This window comes from Limulus polyphemus, unplaced genomic scaffold, assembly GCF_000517525.1.
Source record: "Limulus polyphemus unplaced genomic scaffold, Limulus_polyphemus-2.1.2 Scaffold775, whole genome shotgun sequence".
Lineage (NCBI taxonomy): Eukaryota > Metazoa > Arthropoda > Merostomata > Xiphosura > Limulidae > Limulus > Limulus polyphemus.
Window position 1 is genome coordinate 45725 of NW_013666385.1, and position 25048 is coordinate 70772.

At 34.8% G+C, this 25048-nt stretch overlaps 1 protein-coding gene across 5 annotated transcripts in view; it reads left to right on the forward strand.

The window, feature by feature from the left end:
* The window catches only part of LOC106460463, a 176424-nt gene that overhangs the window by 39981 nt on the left and 111395 nt on the right, over positions 1-25048 (forward strand). The window contains exon 1 of one of the 5 annotated variants that reach the window (XM_022387186.1): positions 4650-4699. The exons of 3 other annotated variants lie outside the window; for them this stretch is intronic. The gene's annotated coding sequence lies outside the window, so the exon portion shown is untranslated. Of the gene's footprint in view, positions 1-4649; positions 4700-5810; positions 5906-25048 lie in introns of those variants that run through there. One more of the 5 variants, XM_022387185.1, reaches the window with a different exon arrangement.

Genomic DNA, 25048 nt, shown 5'->3' on the forward strand with positions numbered 1-25048 from the left:
GTTCGCTTGACTCAATTATCTATCTCTTTAATCTATCTATCTATCTCTGCCCTCGCGCTGGTTTTTTTCACCTGGCTTATATACTAAAAAAGAGGGCCCCAAGCAAACACTCGGACATTCGCGGGGTTCCTCGATAATTCGAGAAACACCAGCGTGCATGCTCCCATCGTCGCGTGAGTTCCCCTGTCGTAACAATACTTTTATCATAGTTTCAGGCATAGTTGGGTGAAATTGGCAATCGACAACAGGTCCAATAGATCTTTACTTCGAGTCGGGAGACTGATTTTTAGCCCCAAAACATAGGTATTTAAACATATTTCTTTAGTGTTATGACTTACCAAATAGTGTACACATCTAACCCGTAAGTAGATCTGACACTTAATTGGTTGGTTTTTGCAAATTCATCGTAATTCTTGGAACCAAAAACAAAAATACTTCAATAACTGGTGATGGTCGAAGATGGTAAATTGGCAGCCTGTTTACTTGTGTCTCTTCCCGTCTTCACATCAAAGTTACGACTAAACCCTTTTATGAAAGTTGTGTCCAAGTCAATATAAACTTTTCTCGTAGCTTTCTCTCTATTATGGTTCTAAACGTCAGTTTATAGATAATGTAAACAATTGATTCTCAATATCGTCTGGACTGCATCGTAGTTTATAGTTCATATACATATATTCTTTCATGGTCAAGCATCGTTGTGTAACTTCTCGTATGCATTCATTAGTTGTACTCAATTTTTCTGCATATTGCATGTAAATACATCATACATGAAATTTTCTAAAAAATTATAATTTTCCATTTTTGAAGCATTTGAAAATAATGTAAAATGCCTCAAATTCTGCACTATTAAATTACTAAAAATACTCTACTTAACAGTGAGTTACTATTAAATCATCCTAAGGTACTTAGATAGTAGCTTTTAGTGTTTTAGTGTGTTTGTGAAATATTATTTCAGTCATCGTTTTCACATTAAATATTTTGCCCCGAGCCTGGAATTATTATTTGGAGGAGGGGGGGGGGTAATGATATAAATAAAGCTAATTTAACTGGACGTTATTTACACACGCTCTCTTTCTCTCTTTTTGTAGAATGTATAGTAGAGTAATAGAGTTTTCAAAATCTTGGAAACGCAAATTGAAAATTTTCCGGAAATTAGAAGGATACGAGGAGGAAGAGAGTTGCGGTCTCACAATGTCTTACAGTAAGGAAATAAACGCTTGTAAAAACAATTAAAAAAACATGATTGAAATATAAAGTATGTGCATACACACAGGTTTGTAGAATCAGCAAAGTCTTTTGGGAACAAACTTTTTACTCCATACTAATTTATCTGGGTGGAAGACATATCCCTTGCATTACATTAAACTAACAAACAAGCTTTATTTTATTGGAATGTTATATTGTGCATTTTATAGTCCACACACCCATTAATAAATAAAACAGTGACTTTTTGAAAATCTCGGTTTTACCACATTGCGTACATATGTTGGAGCTTTGCAAACTGAGTTTTTCGTGTTTAAAATAGCTTCTGTACAAAAGACCAGTAGTAGTACCTGCAAAGATGGTGTTATCCCACTATAACGATGTGTTTATTTGAGTAATTTGACTTTTATTAAATGTCCTAATTTAATAAATACATTTCCGAAAAAAAAAAAGCGGCGTATAGCAAGATAAGATTTAAGAATTTTTTTGTCACTAAGAAGTAAAATTCGTGACATTTTGTTTAAAATCTGAGGTGATCATTCCGATTTGGAGTAGTTAACACAATTTTACAAGACATGTTTATTCGAATTCGGATTTTTTGTTTTTAAAGTGTAACGTTTCGTTTTTGACGGAATCTTCGGTTATTGGCGAAATTTTTCGCCGCATATGATATGTAGTATTGCTGTAACTTTATTGTTCGGCGAGTTTATTAGATCAATGTTTCTCAACTAGGCATTTTCTTGTGAAAGACACAACTCAAATGGTCAAAAATATTTACTATATTAATCTCAGATTAGTTACTAAAAATTACAAAGAATGAAAGGTGCATTGTTACCCAATTTAGTGAATTAGATCTTACACTGCAGCCTTTAGTTAACATTTGAATTAAAACACTGAAAATATAACTTAGAACAGTATGTAGATAAGACATTGTATTAACAGACTTCTGATATGCAGACGAAAAGAAATCTTATTTGTTGTTAATATAATATTCTATCTTCACAAAAAGTATAGACAATTTGAATTGGTTGTTTCACCTGATTGAGCTAAAGTTATTAGTATTAACCTTTTATTGGCATTTTGTTAATATCGTTGTGGCACAAATACTGAAACAGGATAAACTAATTTAACTCATTTTAGTATATTGATATAGATAAACAAGCGGTTAATAAATAATTGTTATTAATGTGTAAACTTACAACAACACGATTTAGCACTCTAAACCACAAACCCATTATGCATGAAATGGCGAATTAAATTATAACAATAGTCTGAATATCACGTGAATGAGAGCCAAAAATGTCTGCATGCGTTTTTATGTCTGGAAATGTGTCCCAGAAGAAAGTTTATTTTTTACGCCGATTTTATCTTTATTTCACTGAGTCTGTTGGGAAAAAAATGCCTTGCTATTTTTATAGGAAAATAAATATATCTTTTGGAAGAACGTTTAGCCTGTTTAAAAAGTTTTTTTTTTGTTTCAAAATTTCATGCAAATCTACAAATGACTACCTACGCATAGCTGTTCCTCACTCTGAACTATAGACTACAGGGAAGGCCGCTACTCAAAAACACCAATCCTTGGGCTACTCTTGTCTGGTTGAATAGTGGGATTTAACTATCATTCTTGTAGCGCACATACGACCCCAAATGCGGAGCACGTTTTTGTGGCAACGGGTCGGATTCACATTCCAGGAACGTTAATACTTTAGACACGATTGTTTTACTCTTAAAAGTAAAGCTGTCCAAAGATGAGATAAGATAGATAAAAAATTGGGAATTTAAAAACCTGCAAACAGAGAGAGAGTAAAAAAAAGTAAGCAAACAAGGCTGGAGATACTGTAGCCGTTATTTACTCAAATTACAAATCCCTATTTTGGCTCCATGCTGTTACTTATAATAACATTTGGTGGAGTCAAAAGAGGGATTTGTAGTTTGAGTAAATAATGTCTAGAGTATATTTAGCCTTGTTGCTTATTTTTGTACAGTCGCTATTTGCAGGTTTTTAAATTCCCAATGTTTTATATATCTTATTTGCTGTTTTTTTTTTTTTTTTTTGCAACAATGGGCAAAGGGTTACTTGATATGGTAGGTAACTTTATATATTGTAATGATAATAAACATAGCTGGTAGCTAGCTGATACGGGTCATGATGATTTACTGTAGCTACCAATCGCATTACTTCGAGATATAAAATGTTAAGTTGCAGCTGGAGATTGTCATGAAGTTTTGTTTGAGAATATAGTGAGCACATATAGTTTCTGTGTAACTAAATTCTCTATATATAATACATAGCAATGGGCAAATATATGCTAGACTGAGAGACAACCCCCATCAAGTGCATAAAATTTTACCAGAAGAAAAACAGCCTTTTCAAATAAAACATATACCTCTGAAACGTTGCTTTAAATAAACTTTTGTGTCTTTTTAAAGTAAATATTCTACGAATGTGTGTAATAAAATTTAATATTATGTGTACAGTATTTTTTTTTTTTTACTCCTTCACTTCATACATAATACAGGGGTTGGTTCACTGAAGACACGGATTGTATAGTACACAAAGCATTAAGTATCTACATGTTACAATCATCTAATGTTCATATATTATTGGCAGATAATTTCTGTTTCACCCTGTACTTCAGGTTTCTAAAGGAACGCCAGATGTTTGTAAAAAAGCTAACTTCAAGGGGTAATGATATCATCGTTTACAATAGAATTATGATGTTTTTAGTTTATGTAAAATATTTAAGAGACAAATCGACTTTTCAATACACCTACAACCTTCGCAGTACCTTATTTAGTATTCTACAAAAGGTTTGAGTACAATATATCAAGCTGTTTTTGTTGTAGGTTGGCAAGAGAATAATAATGATAATAAGAATTACATATGGCCGTTTTGCGCATTTTTATTTGTGTTCAACCTTAGCAGTTAATAGTAAAGGTTTTAAAGTGTTGTTTGAACTGAATATTTACTGTTTAAGGTGCTTTTTGCCCGAACATTCTATTAGGCTTTTGTGCAATTCCTTGCAGTCCCTATTATGAGCCAGTATCGTGGTTCACGACAGAGGAGTTCAGTTCAAAACTAAGGCAAAAGATTACTGAGTAACTTGCAAAAAAAAAAAAAAGGCGTTGTATTTGTTACTAATTAAGTTTATTACCTAATGCGTGATCGCTTCTGTGTTTGTTTGGACTAATTAGATTGGTTTGTCAGCGAGTTATGTTGAATTCAAGAAGGAAGAATATTTATTATTTTCAATTTTTTTTTTCAAAAGTTTGTCAATTAACAATTCATAAGAAGGATGTTCGTGAAACATCAATCGCAGAAAAGTGTACTTATGACCTCAGTTCACGATATAGTGAATAATACACTATGTTTTCTACAGATTTGTCTACATATCGGATCAAAAATTCGCTTTTTTTTCTCAGAAGATTACTAACACGGGGTTGGAAAAGTAGCAAATAAATCTGTGGCAATTTGTATAACGTGTTTTGTGGAGAGGTAAGACCTTGATTTTTTTTTAAATCCCGGTCGAAAAGAAATGTTAATTTGATTAAATTTTGTTATAAAATCAGTTCGATATATATTTAAAAGTTCTCAACTAAGTATTAATTTGATTGTATATGTTACATGCTTTTTATTTCTCACTAATCTTTGAGATTATGCAAAAAATACGAAAAATAATGATTTATATGGGGGTAAAAATAGTTGTAAATATGGTATATTTGAATGGATTAAGGGGTGAATAATAATAGTACTTTAGTTACTTAGGTAGTAGTCGAAAGTTGTGTAATATTTTAAATACAATTATTTGTCACTATCTGTTTAGCATAACTTGGCCAAGTCTTTATTCGTACATCTGATTCTCATTATAACCAGATTAGTAACTTGTTTACTGTAATGGAAATTTTTATATTGTAGTGTCAGGCACAGACTGTACCACACGACTTAAAGTACATGGTCATGCTCTAGTTGCTACGTTCCCGCACATCGTGAGGGCATTAAGTTTGTCATAAACAGAGCTGAACATGCAGTCATATGAAACTAACACTAATTTAAATATATTTTATACTACTTTAAGAAATTAGTCGAAAATTAATCAATAGGTAAGATTAAACTTCAAAAAAATGTTGAGAAAGATTTGATCATTAAGTTTGTTGATTGATAGAACAAATGTCAGGCGTCATCATCCTTCACGTAAACTGCTTTGATTGTTTTAATAAACGTAATAAATTATACAGTATGCTTTGATAATGAATATATTTATTATAAACAGAAAAAATACGTCGACTTATTTATGAAAATATAAAAGTATCTTGGAAAATATTATTTGAACAAAAAACGGCGTAAGAAACGAATTATTATAAGTTTTTAGTATGAATTGTGTAGTCCTACTGTTTGCTAGCGAGTGAAACGTGGAAAGGTTTAGGCTACTAGTTACAGTATTGAAACAATATTTGATATTTTCAACAGGATAAGTGTTATGCTACATATGGGCTAAATGACTAGGTCAAAGACTATGGTTCAGGCAATAGCCATACCTAATTTAAAAATTTTATCCAGTCAGCAGCACTCGCAAGCTAAGATTTTCGCAGTAATAGCGCCCCCACAGCTGAAAGTGCAGATTGTATTCACGTCATTACCTTGGATACTTCCTATCCGTAGCATTAACCACTAGGCCACGTCTGGCCTCCTCAGACATTTTAGGTGATGAGTTTTACTCGGAAAACACCGTATTGAGCAGCGTGTTTTTACTGTTCAATAGGAAATTGAATTTTGACTTACTATCTTTTGGTTTCTGAATTCATCTTGCTTTTTGTTAGCTATCGTTTATTTTTCTCAGTTTTTGAACAAGTAGAAAAACTAATATGGCTCGATAAAATATTAAATGGCAAAAACGTTTTATATCACCTCTAGTTAAGGCAACTTTTATATTCTGTAACAAAAAGCACTTTAACTTAAAAACGTTAAAAGTAATGCATAACCAAAAGTGATATAATTCAGAAAACTAATAGCATTATTTTGTAAATCCAAAATTCGAATATGCTTTTTTCCTAGGTTGTGTACTATAGAAAGTTTATCTTTGATTCTTTTAATGTTTCATACGATGGAGGAAAAGTTGGAGGTTATCCTAATTAAAGTAGAAGCGATAGATATAGAGAAGTGTAGACTGTGAGAAATGGCAGCAGGACTTAAAGAGGAGCTTAAGCTTTTGCATGAAAGGAATACGTTAGATAATAATGGCTTTCAGGAAGTTAGAAATAGTACTATTAGGGCTAAAAGTAGTGGATTTAATTGTAATGAGCCTGTTCTATTGAGTAACAGATTTCAGCCCTTGTCTTGTGCAGATGGGGGGAAGGAAAAGGTTCAGAGAAGGATGTGGATGATAAGGAGGTGATTACTTGACAAGTTATGTGGATAGGATAGTCTGTGGAGTAAATTGAGAAAAAAGAATTAGATTATGCTACCCAGAGGCACAGATGGAGGATATAACTGATAGAGCAGGAGATATAATAAAGGGACGAGCAGAGATGCAGTTTTTATTGTGCACATAGGGGCTATTGATGTAAGGAAAGGTAGGTCAGAGGAGCAAATTAATAACTACAAGAGGTTGATAAAGGCATTTAAAAATAAAGGCCATAATTTAATTTTGTCAAGGATACTGCCCAGAATTAACTGTAGGGATGAAGTTATAAGTAGGTCACTAGGGCTAAATGCTAGGCATAGCTTAATTTGTAAGGATGAGCAGACAGGCTGGTTGAGCTTGTGGGATCAGTTATATGGGAGAAGGGAACTTTTTGGAATGGAGGGTTTGCATTTAAATAGGGTAGGGTCTAGCTTGTTTGCAAGGGATATTAATTCAGCTGTAAAAACTAAACAGTGGGGAGGCCCAGAATAACCTAAATGCAAAAAAATAAAAATAAATAGAAGATGTAGTGAAAAGTTTAGCATAGGAAATAAGTATAGATGTAGTTCTAAGGATAGGCTTACTTGTTATGATTGTAATTCTAGAAGCATAAGAAATAAAATAATGACTTTAGAGCACTGGTAGGAATGAAGGACTTTAATATAATGGAAATAACTGAAACATGGTTACACTTAGATGGTTTTAATGAGAGAAACTTCTTTGAAATAACAGGGTTATATGTCATTTAATAGGGATAGATTACTGAAGAGAGGGGGAGAATTGGCTTTATATGTAAAATGTGAGTTACATCCTGTTGAAGTTGAGGATCTCAAAGATAACAGCAAGGAGATTGAATACATTTGGGTTTCTATTAGTGGATATAAAGGGAAAAGGCTTTTAATGGGAATTTGTTACAGACTACTAAATGATACTGATGAAATTAGTGAGAAACTTACAATGAGATAAGACTTCAGTTAATGAAGTCATAATTATGGGTGATTTGAATTTCAGGCATATAGATTGCTAAATGTTAAGAGTCAAACCATGAAGGAGAAAGGTTTTTGGAAACTGTTCAAGATGGCTTTCTTCACCAATAAGCCAAGGAACCTATTAGAAACAATGCCACTTGAGATTTATTGTTAAGTACTAATATAGAAATTGTTGGGAGGGTGAAATTTGGGTAATATCTGGGTGCAAGTGATCATTGCTCTATTAGGTTCAATGTTTTGTTGCATATGGAGATCACAAATAATGGTATTTTGGTTACAACTTTCAAAAAAGCAAATTTTGAAGGGATGCGACAAGAATTATCTGTTATGAATTGAGCAGCTAAGTTATTTGGAGACACTGATCAAATGTGGAAAATTTTTAAAGATACATTTTTGAATATTCAAGGTAAACATATTCTTTATAGAAAGAAAAAGTATATGTATGTAAAAACCACATTGGCTCACAAATATTATAGAGATAAAATGAAAGAATAGCATCATAAGTTTAAGAAATTTAAATTGCCTGGTAGGAGCAGAGACTTGGAAGGTTATAGAGAATCAAGAAAGTTGGTGAAACAGGAAATTAGAATGTCAAAAAGGATATATGAGAAAAGGTTGGCTGAAAATGTAAAAATTAAAAGTAAGGATTTCTTTAAATACATTAAGGGTAAACAAAATGCTAATATTGGAGTAGGACCTTTGAGTGATGGTAAAGGAATGCTCATATGTGATGAGTTATGGGTTATTAAATTTTGCTTTTTCTTCAGTTTTTACTAATGAAGATTTAAGTAGTATTCCACATCTTGAACAGTTGATAGATGGAAACAAGATCAAACAAGATGACTACATTAATTCTGACCATGTTAAGAAGAAATTGAGAAGTTTAAAGAATGATAAGGCTTATGGGCCAGATAATATTTCCCAGGGTTTTGAAGGAGGTTAAGGATTGGATATGTGAGTCACTTGCTACTATTTTTTGTCAGTCCTTGAATAGTGGGCAAGTACCATAGGATTGAGAGTTAGCTAATGTCACTCTTCTTTTCAAGGGAGGGGATAAAAAATGTCCATGTAATTATAGGCCCATTAGTCTTACATTAGTTGTGAGAAACGTTTGGAAAGTCTGATAAAAGATGATTTGCAAAGCCATTCAATAAAATTTAGAGTTTTATTGGATAGTCAACATAGTTTCACTGAGGGAAAATCTTGCCATACAAATCTTTTGACATTCTTTGAAAAGGTTACTGCTTATGTATATGAGGGTAGGGGTGTAGATTTGGTGTATCTGGATTTTTAGAAAGCATTTGACAAGGTGCCACATAAAAGGCTTGTAAAGAAAATTATCTATATATAGATAGATAGATAGACTCGGACTTGGACCATTGCTTGGGCGACTGAAACCTGTAAAGCTCACAAAGCACTTTTAGGCTATATCTTCATTGAATTATAAAGAGCATACTTTTGGCTTTTTTTTGCATGTAGATGTTTGATACATTAAGAATCATTGAAATAATAATTTGAGTAATAAATAATATATACTTAATAGATATTTGTTGTTACTTTATTAATGTTTACTGTTCTACTGTGGGCTAAAAACGGTTCCTGCTATGAGTTTGACTTGTTTATAAGCTTGTTGCTGTTCTAATTGAAGATAATCTTTTTAATGAGCTTGTGCTGGCTCTTGATGCTCCTGGACATATCAGGCTCAGTTTGAAATAATGTTCAGTGTGAATGGGTTTAGTGGTGAACAACAAGCTATTCTTCTTGCTGCCCATTTAAAAGAACCAGTTTTAATGACATTATGTATTCTTCCAGCTGAAAACTTTTTAACAACTAATGAACTTTAGTATACCTTACTCAATATGTTCAGAGTGAGACACCAGAAGAAAGTATCTAGAGCAAAGTTCTGAACAGAGTATATAGGAAAGAAGATACCTTAGCTAACTTGAGGAAAATTTGAAAAGGCTTTCCTAATCATCTTTCTTGAATGCTGCAGTGAAGTAATGGATTTGTTGGCATGTGATCAGTGTATAGATGCCACAACAGATAAGGATATGAGAATAAGGTTGAAGCAGAGTAAGTTTATATCTTTAAAGGAAGCTTTCCAGTTGGCAGTGGAACTTGAATCCATTAAAGTCACAGATAAGCACCATTTTGAAGTTATGGGATCATCAGATTGAGTAGTAACGAAACATTAACTCCCTCTGATGATATAAATACTGAAAGGGTTAGTTAGACAGCTAGTTACACAGAATGTAGGAAATAAACTATATGGCAATAGGTGTTTCAAGTGTGACTTGGGAAGGTAATATTGCCAGGAACTGCAGGCAAAAGCATGTAGGGAGTAAGTTCTCTTTCAAGAGAATGTCAGTAAAAGGAAACAGTTATAAATGTGAGAAAGAGGGCTATTACAGCTAAGCCTGTGTGGAATAAACAGCTGTTAATACAACAGTGAAAAAATATCTAAGGATGAGTCTTTTAGCCCAACTAAATCAAAGAAAAATAACAAAGGGCTATCCAGAGATTGGGAAACAGAAATTACCTAAACTTATTAGGTAAGTTCAACTGAGAATGCTCCATCTGCCCCAAATGAGATAAGAAGATCATTTAAAGAAACCAGTCCACGGGTTTATTGATGGGAATCCTTGCAGTTTGTTGATTGACACTGATTCTACAGCAACAATAGTTCTACCTGATTTGATAACAGAAGGTGGGAACTTGCCTCCATTTTTGAAAAAAGGAGATGGATTGATACAAACAGCAAGTGGACATAAAGTTGCAGCAAGAAGAAAGTTGGTAATTGTTTTTTCCATAGCAAACTTCTCTATGACTTATGATGTGTGGGTAATTGACATCAAAGAAGAATGCATATTGGAAATTGATTTTATGCAGAGACAGGGATGAGATATTAGGCTAGCTTCAAATAGTTTCACAGCCTATGACCAGGAAATACTTGTGCACTTAATGAGAATTAATACACCTGAGGTTGAACTTCTAGGGCCATGAAAACAATGAACCAATTTCTGGATGAGACATTGCAAGATAGTACTTCCACATCAAAGAAGCAGAAGTAGTCACCTTTAAGAAAAGATGTTGGAAGTCTGTTGTCAAATCCTCACATAAGGATAGCATACCACATCACTTGTATGAGCTGTATAACTGGAGTTGTGGAGGCCTTACAACTTATCAATACCATAGATTGCATGACTTGTTCATAGGATATGAAGATGCCTTTTCTAGTGTACCTCAGGGCTTAGGCTGAACAAATAGAATAACTCCTAAGTTTGATGCTGGAGATGTATCCCCTGTATGTCAGTTAACATACAAGTAGTAATAGAACCAAGTACTATTCCATGCATCACCCATTTTTCTTGTGAAGAAGAAAGATGGATCCACAAGGTTCTGTATGGACTACCTTAAAGTGAATGAAGTCACAAGAAGGATGCTAAGCCATTCAATAAAGTTTAGAGTTTTATTGGATAGTCAACATGGTTTTACTTAGGGAAAATCTTGCCTTACAAATCTTTTGACATGATGACAAGGTTCTGTATGGTCTACCTTAAAGTGAATGAAGTCACCAGAACAATGTCAAGGATTGATTCTACTTTGGATACTCTGTCTGGATCAGAATGTTTTTTTCAACTTTGGATCTTTAGAGTGGATACTGACAAATGCAAGTCAATGAAGCAGTTAGAAAGAAGACAGCCTTTACTGCAGGAGATGGACTGTGATAATTTGCTGTATATTCATTTGAATTTTGTAATGCACCTGCTACATTTCAACATCTAGTGGAAAGGGCTTTGTCTGAACTACCGTCGAACATTGTACTCATCTACATAATTGCACATAGGAAGACCTTTGATAATGCTTATGATGTGCTAAAGAAAGTTCTGGAGTAGTTGAAGTAAAAAAAACTTTAAGTTGAATCCTAAGAAATGTAAGTTGTTCCATCAACAGGTGAGTTTATTTGGACACATAGTCAGCAGAGAGGAACTGTTTAGAGACCCGTCTAAAGTTGAATCTGTTCAGACTCAGCCAAAAATGAAGAACTTATGTGACTGTGCTCTTACTGTTGTTTTTTAAAATAGTTCTTTGATATAGCTCGCCTTCTACACAAATTACGTGTAAAATGAAATATAATTTATTAAACAACTGATTGCGAACAAGCATTCAACAGACTGAATGTTTGAGACTGTCAGTGATCTTATTCGTAGTGAGATGGAGACATATATTTGGTTCTGTGGTGTTCCTCTGGGGGGGGGGCAATCCTCGACATTCTGGAGGGAACTTAGATTCACTTTTTCCTATGCCTTCTTTTAGTCTGTTGGCTATTTAGTCCCCCTGGAATTCCTGACTGTCAGTATATGTACCCCATTCCTGGAGCAAGGCATTTTTGATGAGATGGAACTCTGGACCAGGTGGCGGTAGAGGAACACGTATCTTAGTAGTGTCCCGACTTAACAACCTCTCGAGATTGAAGAATGATCCTGAATAAGGAAACTAGAGAATCTAGTGAATTGATATTTATGGTCCTTTGGTCACATAAAGACCAATGAAGGGATATCTTGCTCGCTTATCCAAAAGGCATGAAGGAATCAAGAGAGAGGACCATCCATGCAGTGGGAGAAGGAGGGGTCAGTAAGAGCCAGACTTCCTGTTCCGTAATGTGAAGCCAGATGGGAGTCAGCTGAGCCTGTCTGAGATACATGATGAAAAAATACCCAGATTGACGACATATTGTGTTGGAGCGAGAATAGATGTCTCAGCCCTAAGAATGAACCCTGCCTTGGTTGTTTCTGAATGCAGAATCACGATGTGATGTTCTGACAACTAACGAGATGGTGCTAGCAGTAACCAGTTGTCTATGGAATGGTGTGTGCACAGTGCAATGGATGGAAGTTATGAGAAAAAATTTTTATGATACAGCAAAACCCATGGGAAGCCAATGCAAGTTCGAAGGTAAAAACCCGATACTGAACCTTGTGCACAAAAAATACTGATAGTGGTGGGACGACCCCACTATGGCAATGTGCAGATAAGATCTGATTACAACAAACTTAGACATCTACAATCCCACTATAAAATGTCAACTCAGATTGAGTAACTTGAGAAAATTGGAGAATCTAGGCATTGATATGGACAAGAAAGATCAATGATTGGACACCAATCTCCTGTTTTCTGATGCCCAACAACTGATGGGAATAAAACCTCTGAAGAACTAGCATGACTCTCTCACTACCCCTAGACCAACCAAACTCTGACAGCCCTAGAACTAAGTTCCAAATCCTGAGAATCTGCAGGGGACAGAAACACTATAGGTTGGGTGGATAACAGTGGTGAAGATGTGAAATGAATGACTAATCCTGACTCAAGGACTTCTAGTGCCCATGGAATCATGGCTAAGGTTTACCACACATCCAGAAATTCTTGGAGCTGAGCCCCAACAGATCCCAAAGGCATATAATAATCACCTATGCTGCTTATTAAGAGGAAAATCATCTGGCTTTACTGTGGTGTTGTCTTATATTTCTCATCGAGGAGGCACTTGGTCCAGGGCTCATTTTTTAACCTTGGATCTTCTTTCTCGAGATCACTCCTATCATATCACCCGACTAGCTTGTCATCTTCCACAGGTGATAGCTTCGATGGCAGATCAATTGTCTTGACCCAAACAGTTTATCTTAACAGAATAGATGCTGCATCGTAAGGTTCTATTGGTTGGTTCTCATTTTGCAACTCTGATTGGTGGGTTGGCCTCTCATTGGATCACCCAACTACTGGCAATTTGGTCTCACCTTTAGGCTTTGGCAATGAATGCATTCCATCAACACAGGAGGGGATTACAACACTAAGCATTCCCTTCAATTCATATATTACCCAGGGTACTAGATATGATTTGTTCCAACCCATTTTTGGGTTCTGTTTATAGCACCAGATTGGCAGATACACCCTGGTTTCTGCTTCTACAGTATTTTACAGAGTCTCCCCCTCTTCCACTTCTTCTCAGGCTATATATGTGTGGAGGCAGCCATGTTCTGACATGGTACACTCGGCTAACCGATTAAGGTAACATTACATGCTCTTTCTTAACACCTATTTGTGACCTGATTCTCATATACCATGAATCCCTTTTATGTGTATATTTTTAATGACTGCTGACCTACAGACATTGCTTGTCAGATTGATTTGCACTGTTTGTCCACAGACTGCTTTCTCATTCTCTCTATGTTCGCAGACTGGTTTTTCTTACCAAAGACACTGTCAGATCACTATTTCTCACTTCTGTGTCGAATCAGATTTCTATCGTGGTAATGTTCAGTGAGGGTCTTGTCATCAGTAATACCTTTAGAAATGCTAGACAATGACTTTTTATTCTGGGCTCTGTTTGAAGGTGAGGAATTTTCTGTGAATGAAGTCTAATCAGATTTGTCACATTTCTATGTCCTTGGCAGCCCGGTTTGAATTGCCCACTGGAGAACATTGTGTGGATTGGTATGTGGACATCTCCCACTAGTTTTATTTCATGTTGTTTGCATGATCTGGCAGTATCTTCATCTGAGGATTTTTGCCTACGCCCTTTAGCTATCTTAACCATTTCTGCTAGATTATATAGAGGGGTAAGTATTTTCATTGCTACCTTTCTGGATCCCTTACTTCATTTTCGCAGGATCCCACTCATTGGTGAGTGTTGCCCAGGCATGTGTGCTTTTATCATACCAATTCCTCACAAGCAACCACTAATTCAGTATACTTTATACAGGTTGCAACAGGCTCTGTAAAAATGAGGTGTTCTGTACAACCACCTAAAGGTTGACTGGGTGGTGTTACTGTACTATGCTGGACCATCATTCATGGACTATCATGAATTAAGCATAAGGAGATCCTGCCCATCCTTGCTGATCATTGGATTGAATAAATTGATTTGCTATTAAAAATTCTGTTCCTCAGGGCTTCTCAATGTGCATTACTCCACCCAGATTCTATTAGTGAAGCTAAGGGATCCTTATCACACCCAGTTTCCAGCCACTGGATGGTGGACAGAGGGTTTTCCTCCATTGTGTTAGAATGAATTCCTCCACTCTTGGAGAAGAAGGTAAAGATGAGGGCCCTCCTAAACTGGTCTCTTTATGTTTTTTCCCAGATGTCAGTATGAGTGGCACCAGCCTATGTGGGAGCCTATTTGTAATACTGGTTCAGATTTGACACTTGGCTATCCAGTTGAGTTGAACATGGCCCTTCTTTTTAATCAAAATTGGTTCAGCACACTGTTCATGGATGAGGTTCTACTGTCTTCTCATAATTTCAAATGCAGACTGGTCCCATCCTGGGTCCTTGGTTGAGTACAGTTGTTCCACACTCTCCCCATAATTCTGAGGGCAAGTGGAATTTACCTTGCCCACATGGTTGGGGAGTGGGGATGAGTGTTTATACATCCAGACCAGATGAGTTCAGTTTCCTCAGGTTTAGTATGGTGTACATGATCCTGTCATTCTGAGCCTGGGGCATTGCCTTTCAGACCTCTTGAGGTTGAGAAGAAAGTTTGTCCTCTTCAGTGTTGCTTACTTTCTTGTCGTGATTCTGGTGGCTCGGAATGCATCACTCTATGGATGTTGGTTGCGGTTCATTCATAAATATATATCCCAATGTGGGATATAGGGACCATGGCTCTTTAATTCTAACCCCGAATACTGGAACCTCGGCTATCTGATTGTGGCCTGGCCTATAGTGTTAATAAATCACATAAAATTCAACCCACAATACAGAAATTAAGTTCTGGGTGAAGAGAATATTTATTCTGGATGTTGTGCAGTTTTCCCACTAGGGTGCCAATCTCCTGTTGACACACTCATGATCTATGCAGATGCTCTCTGTATGGTTAATGCCCTCACTGGCCTCTCCACCTTATCAATGTGGGATTCTAACTGTAAGTGTGAGAAGAGGTATGTTTTGAAAGTTAAATTTTCATAAATAATACTTACACCCTTTCCCATTATTCCTCCCCATTAAGAGCCGGTGTTAGAGACTGGGATTGAGCCAGTCTCGAAAAAGTTATAACATTATCTGAATGAGGATAGAAGGTGTATTGACAAAGGTGGATAGTATCACAAGATAAATATTGCCAAAGGTAATTGATTGGAGTATATAAGACTGGAGCAAGTGAGAAAAAATCAGAACAATGCTTAGATTGGCAAAGGAATAAACCCTGGCAGTCGAGTAATAGCTATAAGGTAACTATTATTGGATATACATTTTCGATTTAAGAAAATGTTAACTTTAGAGACCCATGGACTGGATGTGACATAGCATGAATGTGAGGTTTTATTGGTGTACTCCCCACTCCTCTTTGCAGTGCATCAATGTTCCATGAAAAACCAATGGTGATAAGCCAGATGTGGTGGAGAGGTGAGTTTCTGATTTTGTCTAGGGAACTTCACATGCTGAGCAAAAGTAGTTGGTATCTTAGGGATTAATCTAATATGTAAATTATCAGCCACATTTGCTTATGAACTGCACTTCTGTGGTAAAATCACCCAGTACAAACCAGATTGGGCTTGAAACAGTGAACTGCATGTGTGCAAGATGAAAAGATGTGGTAATTCCCCTTTATGTGCAAGCAGTGTTGTGTGGTGTACTATAGATACAGTTTAGTGTGTTATCACCATATGCTGCAGTAACATAATTTACTGAAACACTTCTGTTTGAAAAGGAGGCTGCACTTGTATGAACAGTGACCTGTGTGAGCATGGATGTTGTACCAGTGTTAATCTGTAACTGTGGAAATTCATTTATTCAACTAGCAGATGGAATAGTCATAAGAACAGAAGCAGAACTAACACAAAGTAGCTGAGTAGTGAGTGTCAAGAATGACTGTGGAACTTCTACAACATCTAAAGCTTCGAATTTGAAACATCTAAAGCTTGCAATTTAGAATTATAACAGCGATCTGAACTTCACAAGGAAATTTGAACCTATTGAATTGCTCAGGCAATTTGCTAATATGTTTGTAACCAAATGACTGATTAGATCAAAAAACAATCACACATTCTGTCATAGATACAAGTGAGGTGCATCTGTTAAAACAACCACTGTACAGGCTTTCTTGGAACATTAGTGATATAGTCAACATTTAAATTGAGTTGAAGGACTGAATTATTGATCCTTCATACAGTGCATAGTCATCTTCATTTGTAATTATTAGGAAGAAAGAAAGAAAGAACCCCAAGATTTTATGTAGATGAAGGTGGTAATGATTACTTCTGATTACTAGGAAGTTGAACTGCATGATGAAAGTAGACCAAAGAATACTTTCAGGACTCTGGAATAATTGTATGAATTCCACATTGTTATTTGGTCTGTGTAATGAACATGCTATTTTCAAGAGTCAAATAGAACTTAATCTTAGAGGACTACAGTGGGAGAGATGTCTCATTTCTGTGGATTACATACTCATCTTTAGTTGCAAATTTCACACTGTAGCTAAGAGCATGAGAATTGTATTCAAGTGCATCTAGGATGCAGGCTTGAAACTGAAACCTGGAAAATATATACTCCTGTGCATGAAAGAGCAGTTCCACAGTCACATATTTGGTTGTAGGGTTTTGTAACTGGCCCCTACCTGTAATAAATGACTAATTTTTCTATGTCTGATATTGTTTTATCAAAGGTTTTGGAGAATTTCTCCAAAATAGCTACACCACTGCATTGACTAAGGTTGAAATACACATTGTATGGACATCAGAATGTTAAGACATGTTATAGTCCTTGGAGCCAGAGCACCAGTGTTGGCTTAACCTTGTCAAGATTGTACATTTATCCTGTATACAGAACCAGTGATAATGGGATTGGCATAGATTTGTCACAAGCACAAGATGGTATAGGGTAAGTAATTATGCATGTATGTTGTATTTTAACAGCTCCTGAGCAATTAAAAAAAAAAATCTGCTCATATGATGAAGGGATCACCATTTGCAGATGAGTTGGTTTGCAAGCTTATCACTTATATAAAGCATAGGCTTTGTTCTGTCCTTGCCTCCTATGCCTGGGCTGGGTCATGCTTTTGCTGCATGAACTCATCCTGGGCTTCATTGCATGCTTTTCTGATTTTTTCAGTATCATTGTTCCATTAGAGCAGTGTTTTAATTTTGCAGGTTTTTTTTTCATTGGTGGAGAGATGTTTGAGGTTACAAGTACTGCCAGATAGCTTTAAGTTTGTGTATGGGTTTCTAGGTTGTTTTATATTACTATGACTTCCATTCTTCATTTGCATCTCAGTTGGAGTATATGGCACTGAAGTCTCTTACTGCTAGATACAAGGAGTGTTTATCAAACAGGTCAGGCAGGAACCTCTAATTTTTAACATGTGCTGTGTTACCCTTCTTGTACATGTTGTTGATTCAGATGTTTTTAAGTAACTATGGGTGACCTATGTGGATGGTAGATAGCTTGCAAAGATCATTCCAGTCTTGGTTCTAGCATATGGTGGGAAATTAAAGCCAGTGAAGAGAAACTACTCAGGATTTGAGAATTTAGTGTATTGATAGAGTATGATGTCATAAAACTCAAAGCTTTTCAAGATCATATTTGCTTCTTCTGATACCTGTGACATTGTATTAGCCTAATATAATGTGAAAGTGGTAGAGTCTGGTTATCTATTTACATATTGTTTACCAGCTTGGTGTTTAGACCTTGGTTTCCTTGTTTTTTTTCTGCTTCTGGTCAGTTGAGATCCCCTGGTGAATGTATAAGCTCTGCTGCTACCGTGGGTATTTACCTGGGCTGTTTTTAAATGCATCGTTGTTTGTTGGTAATAAATTAACCACTTGCTCTTCAGAATTCTTGTTTCTTGTCTTTTGCAACCTAATAAGGCAGGCCAGTAGTCTCTTAGAATGGGCTGCCATTCTTGAGGTTGATATACCAATCAATAGGCTATAAAGATACTCTTCCAACATCACCTCTGTTCATGATTGGTACTAGGTATTTCTGTGTTGTTTCTACCGTTTAGTACAGTTTGTGTGGCACTATCTGGTGCAGATGGCTTAGATTACTTTTGAAGAAGAGTCACTTAATATGTGGCCACACTGACTGACATACTGACAGTCCTTTGACAAATTCAGCTTTGCTAAGTTTATTTTTTCCATTAACGTCATTTAGGCTGTTGGGTGCACAACAAGTTGAGAAACTTCCATCCACTGGGTCTGTGCTGTCAAGCATAGGTCTTTCCATATAGTTGGACATTAGGTATTCTTGACATACTAAAAGAAATGTCTACGGCATCTTTAAGAGTCATAATCAATGGGTCCCATTTATTTAATGGTGCTAAAGGATGTTAGCAACAAGTTTGGCCCTCTAATCACCTTTGACCTTGCCCATTGTGCTGAAGTATTTTTCAACAACTGTGTTTCAGAAAGGAAGTGCTCTCAAAAATTCCACAAACTTTGTTATGTTAGGGACTTTATTCTGGTAGAAATAGTAAATTCTCATCCAATCCTCTGATGAAGAAGTGATTGAAGTCAGAAAACTACTGACAATGAAAGTCTTCATTTCATTCCATTCAGAGTCTAAAACATTATGATTGCATTACCTTCACACTAATTTGAAATGTGCTAGTGCTAAAGCATCTTTTGCATTTCTATATCCAGCCAGTAAGTCACTGTCATTTGGCCAAAGCTGTATCTGGAATCTGAGTACAATTAATGATGTTTTCCTCACAGTTATATAGCTTAAACTAATATTCACAACAGCTTCATACATTAACAATGTAGCCAGCTGTAATATAATTATGTTTCACACTGTCAGCTTCTTGGAAGGTAGAATTATGAAGATTGTTTGCTAGATCAGAATCAGGTGAGGCACCCAAATTTTGTGCATTCATAAAAGCCACAATATTACTAAAATTTTTCAGTGCTGAGAAGGCATGTGAGGTTTTTATGTAATTTTTTTTGCCATGCCATGGAAAGCCTTGAAAATGAATGCAGAAGTATTCCCAGGTAAAGTAAATGCACTATAAATCGGAATTATGTAATCTTTGTCAGGACTTCTTTAGATTTTGTATTTTTTCATTTGTAGTCATCTTTTACAGGTGCCTCCAGACAACTGAGTAGGATTTGAGCAGCTGCTAGGATGCCAACATTTTGTGCTGAACCCATCAGGTTCCTTCTGCATTTCAGGACTTTGTGACCTGTTTCTCCACAATAGTGCCAAGCTCACAAAGTTCAAGCAATTTTTGAGGACTATTCTGGTACAGATAATAGATTGCTGTAAGACCAGTACAGGCATCATCATTTGACTTTCTTAAAAAGGCATGAACAGCCAAATCTAGCCTGTGATTAAAACATTGTGCAGATGCCAGAAAAGGGACATCTCCCTTAATGAGAGCAACCATTCTGTTTTTTGGCACCAAGATTAACATTTGCACCATCTACACATAGTCCTACAAGTTTCATTGCAAAATTAGGGATGCCAATTTCCTCAAACATTTTATGAATCATTGTTTTCAGGTTCTCAGCGTTCAGTCAGAAATTTGCATAATAATAACAAGCTTGAATTTAAATCCATAGTTTCAAATGAAATTTATATAAATAAGTCCTTTTCATAAACACTAGTATCAGTATTACCATCTGTTAGCAAGGAGAAAAATCTGTTGTTTGACACAGAGCTAAGTAATTTGTTCAGTAGATGCTGGCCTATACAGTTTGTAAATTCCCTGCAGGCCATATTATTTAGGTAAGTATCACCAAGATCTACATCATGCTTCTTTTCCAGTTTAGCAATGCCAGGAAATTTTATGAAAGCTATCTCTTCCTTAGCCATGAAGTAGGTGGTATCAATAACCTTTCCCACCCTCTCATATTCTTTAGCCTCAGCATTTTTCATGGAAAAACCTGCAAAAACTATCTTTGCATGTATGATTTAGATTCACTTACTAATTATTATGATTATCAATATTTACTTAAGTTTAACTGGACACTTGGATAGTGAAGATAAACTTATTTCCATATTGGTTTTACCCGTCAGTTCAAAAGAAAAGCAGGAAAAAATAATAATTAAACTTTTCTGGCTTTAAATCTTGGCTTTATCATTGGAAGTTGTATTTATTTTTCTTGATTTTATTTATTTTATGCTATGGGTAATTTTTGATATTTTAGAAAATTTCACTTGAATGTTTGTAGCAAACAAAGCATAAACTGAAAATTCAATAAAACTTGATCCTATTATGATGTTAGAAACCTATCAATTGAAGTAGATCTATAAGTCTCATGGCTTCTGTATCAATTCTTCCTGCTCTAATATGCTGATGAGACCTCCTGTGTTCATCTATCTTTCTTCAAAGAAATTCTTGAAATTTCATAAATGAATGCATCATTTTAGTTTTTGATTGGTTTCAGTTTATCTTTGTGCCTCATACAGACCTTGCAGACAATTTTAGTTACAAACTGATGATTGTCACTGCATAATGTCCAGTTTTGGAGATTATTCGTGACCCATTACTGGGCTGTTCTAAGTTTCACCGGCCTAATTAGATCTACAATGTCAGAATGCCCCTTGATATTCACTCAGTCCAATAATGGCTTTTTTGCCGATCATAATCTTAACACCCCTCTTAAGTTTTGTGTAATAGGGCAAGACCTTGTGAAAGTGGAACTGTGTGCACTGTCAGCAGTTTTAAGGAAGTTTCCATTCTTTGAGGGGGGTGAAATGGGATAATCTAATTCATGATAGCCTGGATAACTTGACTTTTACATTTGATGACAAATATGGTACTGATATATAATTGCATTTTGTTGTTTCATATGCTACAGGTGAAGTTGTGCAAATAATGGCTGATAATATAATATCTTATTCTTTTTCTTACACGACTTTATTATTGATTAGCAATAAGTGCAACACAGGATCAAAATTGATTAGCATAAGACCTGTTTTGTTTCACATTTAGTGATGCAGTACTGGTTATTTTAACCTTTGACCTTCTTTTATCCAGTACTCCAAAGGTTCATCTGCTCTAATGTTGCACACAACTAAGCTTCTGGCAATTTAACACTGGAACTGATCTTACCGATAGATTAGTCTTTGTCTCTGAGTTGATGTCAGATACATACGAAAGAAGTAAAGTCAAGCTAACTAATATGATATCTATAATGAATACATTGTTACATCTCTCTGTACATGTACTTGCAATTCTACTAACAGTAACTCTAATTATAATTAAAGCTAAACTCTAGATATATAATGTAACACTACTTATGCCTATAACTGAAAATCATGGTAATACTGGAAGTATTAAAAGGTTAAAATTTAAGAAACTTGTGTAAATATTTAAAATATATTAAAATATTCAAATGAACAGCATTGTTTAGTACACAATTAAAATCTTTATTCTAAAACAGATCAACAGTTTTAAAAAGGCACTCTACATGTTTCTACATCTATTCATGTTGTTCTCAGAAGTGGGAAAAACAAATACTGTGCAAAGATATAAATACAAAAAAGCCATAGGTCATGTGACTACTTAGTTTTCATACTTAAAAGAGATCATGACATCTACATACTTTCTGGTTATTTAAGATATAATTTTTTTTTACTGTGTTTCATAATTTCTATAGTTTCTCTAATATTTATAGCCATCATATTATTTGTTTGAAACAAAATAACAGTTTTCTCTCACTGGATGACATGACCAGTATAATTTGCATGTTCAACTAGTACAGAGTTTTCACTTTTGTTTTTAACATTTCTCTTATATTCATATATTTTAAATTTCTTCTAGTTTGACCAATGTATACACCACCACATTTACATTAAATTTTGTAAATACCTGTTTTCTCCATTAGATTGATTTCATATTTAGTTTTAATTGATCTTTGACTAATTTTATTCAATGGTCTATAAATGGTTAGGATATTTTTGTTTTTTAAGTTTATGAAAAATTTGACATGACAAACCTGGGACATATGGTAAAAACAATATTTCCTTTTTTATCTATTTTATCAAATGTTGATTTTGGTTTACTTTGATCATCTATTGTGATTTTGTTAAATTTTCTCTCAGCTGTATCAAGAATATTAGGTGAGAAGCCTCTATCTAATGCTATATATTTGATTAATAACAGTTCATTTTTTAAATCTTCTGGATTAGGACATAGCTTTAAAGACCTGTAAACTTAAGAACTGAAAGCTGACATTTTTTGTTACTTCGTATTACATGATTCTTAGTGTGGCAGCATGATAACAGAAAACCGTTTATGATAGATAATAGCTTCTAACTCATTTTTGTTTGTCTTAACTAATATGTCCAAAACAGTAAACTGTTATTTCTTCAATTTAATATTTCATTGAATAGTAATAGGTGTGACACAGGATCAAAACCTACAGTTTCAGTAATTAGCAAAAACTAGTAAGTTTTCTTTACTATGCCACCACACCACGAAAGTGTCATTGACATACCTAACCCATGTTTCTGGTTTAAATTTAGCATTCTGTAAAGCATCAGTTTCAAACTGATCCATGAAAAGATCATACAACAATGGAGGTAATGGAAACCCCATAGCTAGGTCTTCAGTCTGTTTATAGATCTTATTGTTAATTTTTAAAAATGAATTTTCCATACAGGTTTTTGTTAAATTTGTCATATTTAAAATTTCAGTGACTAAAACATTGTTCACTTGCAATTTGTCTTCAAAAACAAGTAATAGCTTGATCAGCTGGTACTTTTGTGAATAATGATACAATATTAAAATATATGTGTATATATCATCATTATTTAGCTTTACCTTACTTATTTTTCTACAAATTCTATAGAATTTTCAATGATATAAGTGTTTTTGTGACTAAGGAAAGAAAAGTTACATGCTAAAAATTTAGTTACATTGTGAAAGGATGAACCTATATTTGATACTATGTGTCTATACAAATCTCTTGTTGGTATACAGGGACATTCATGAAGGAGCAAATGGTCCCTTGTTGATCATAATGTCATTGTTTTTAAAGAGAAGAGTCACGGGGTGTTATAATTGCAGTATTTAAAATTATTAAGGGAATTAATGAGATTGTGTTATCAGATTTTTGTATCATGAATTCTGAGGGCATTAGGTCAAGAAGTCATAAATTGAAGAGTTGGGAATGTTACACATCTCCAGTTGGCAACAACTTTACAGGAGTTTAAGAAAAGGACTGATGAATACTTTGGGATCAAGGTTGGATTAAATGGTTAGTTTTCTGCTTGTCAACGAGATTGGAAATGATGATATCCTTGATGTACTCCAGTTTATTTAATACATAAAACACACAACCTGTGCATATTAAAGGCGTTTCACCCTGGATTCTGCTGGGGCCTTCTTATGGCTCTTGTACATCTGGCCTTTTAGAGAACTACCATATTTGTTGTACCCCAGCCAACCTGATGAGCTGTGCATCATCGGCAATGGATGTGGTGGACATAATGTGGTTGAAGTACTATTATACACTCTTCTTCTTCATGAAAAAATTCTAAGGGACTGGATAAAGAATGTAGTGTTAAAAAAGTAAAATAGGCCTAATACTAATGTTTGATGTCAAGTATGATCAATAACAATCGTTCTTTATCGGTTTAGAAAAAATATTCACACCATAACAATTGTTCTTGTAACAAATGGCAAATATAAACAGTGTTCTGTACTGAGCAGAGTACATCATCACTAATGGATATGACTGGATAAAGAATGGAATGTTCAAAATGTAATAGTTGTATAGGTCTAATACTGGTGATAACTATAATTAATGAAAATGAAAAGCTTGTTGGAAATGTTCAGTGTCATCATTGATACATCTTGCCAAGCACAATAAAGCAAATTCTGATTTGAAATATGTCATGAATGACAAATTATCTGACTGGTACAAGATATTTATAGTCAGTGAAAATAATTTATGCAGTTTTTTAGTGACTAAAACTAGGTCCCATAGTGTTTCATGATTTATGGACCAGCTTATTCAGGCTCTGCATGAGGAACATATTTTCCTGTTTAAAACTTATTTTTCAGTAACTTTCTACATTTTATTCTTATGTGCAGTTTTTATACATGAAGAAAATTTTTTAATTAAAATTAAACAGATTCATGAACTTATGATTATGAAAAATTAAGACTATGTTTGAAAAGAGTAAGTAATTGTTCATTGACTGTCATTTATCAAAGCAACATAACAGATTTTCTGTCTTGTCTTTTAAGTTATTGAGATGATTTGTATTTATATTCACATTTCTGTTAGTGTGTCTGTTTTAGATGTTTTCTTTCACATCTTAAATGTATCTCAAACTTTTGTGCTATGTTGAAAGTTCGCTTAGCTATAGATGTATATGTAGAGGTACCTCATAGCCGTGGCAGTAATATTGAAATGCATAAGTTAGCAGAAGTTTCTTGCACAAGCATTAAGCAAATGGTGATTGTTTATTAAGAAAGAAGTGTAAACCTACTTAAATTGTATAGAA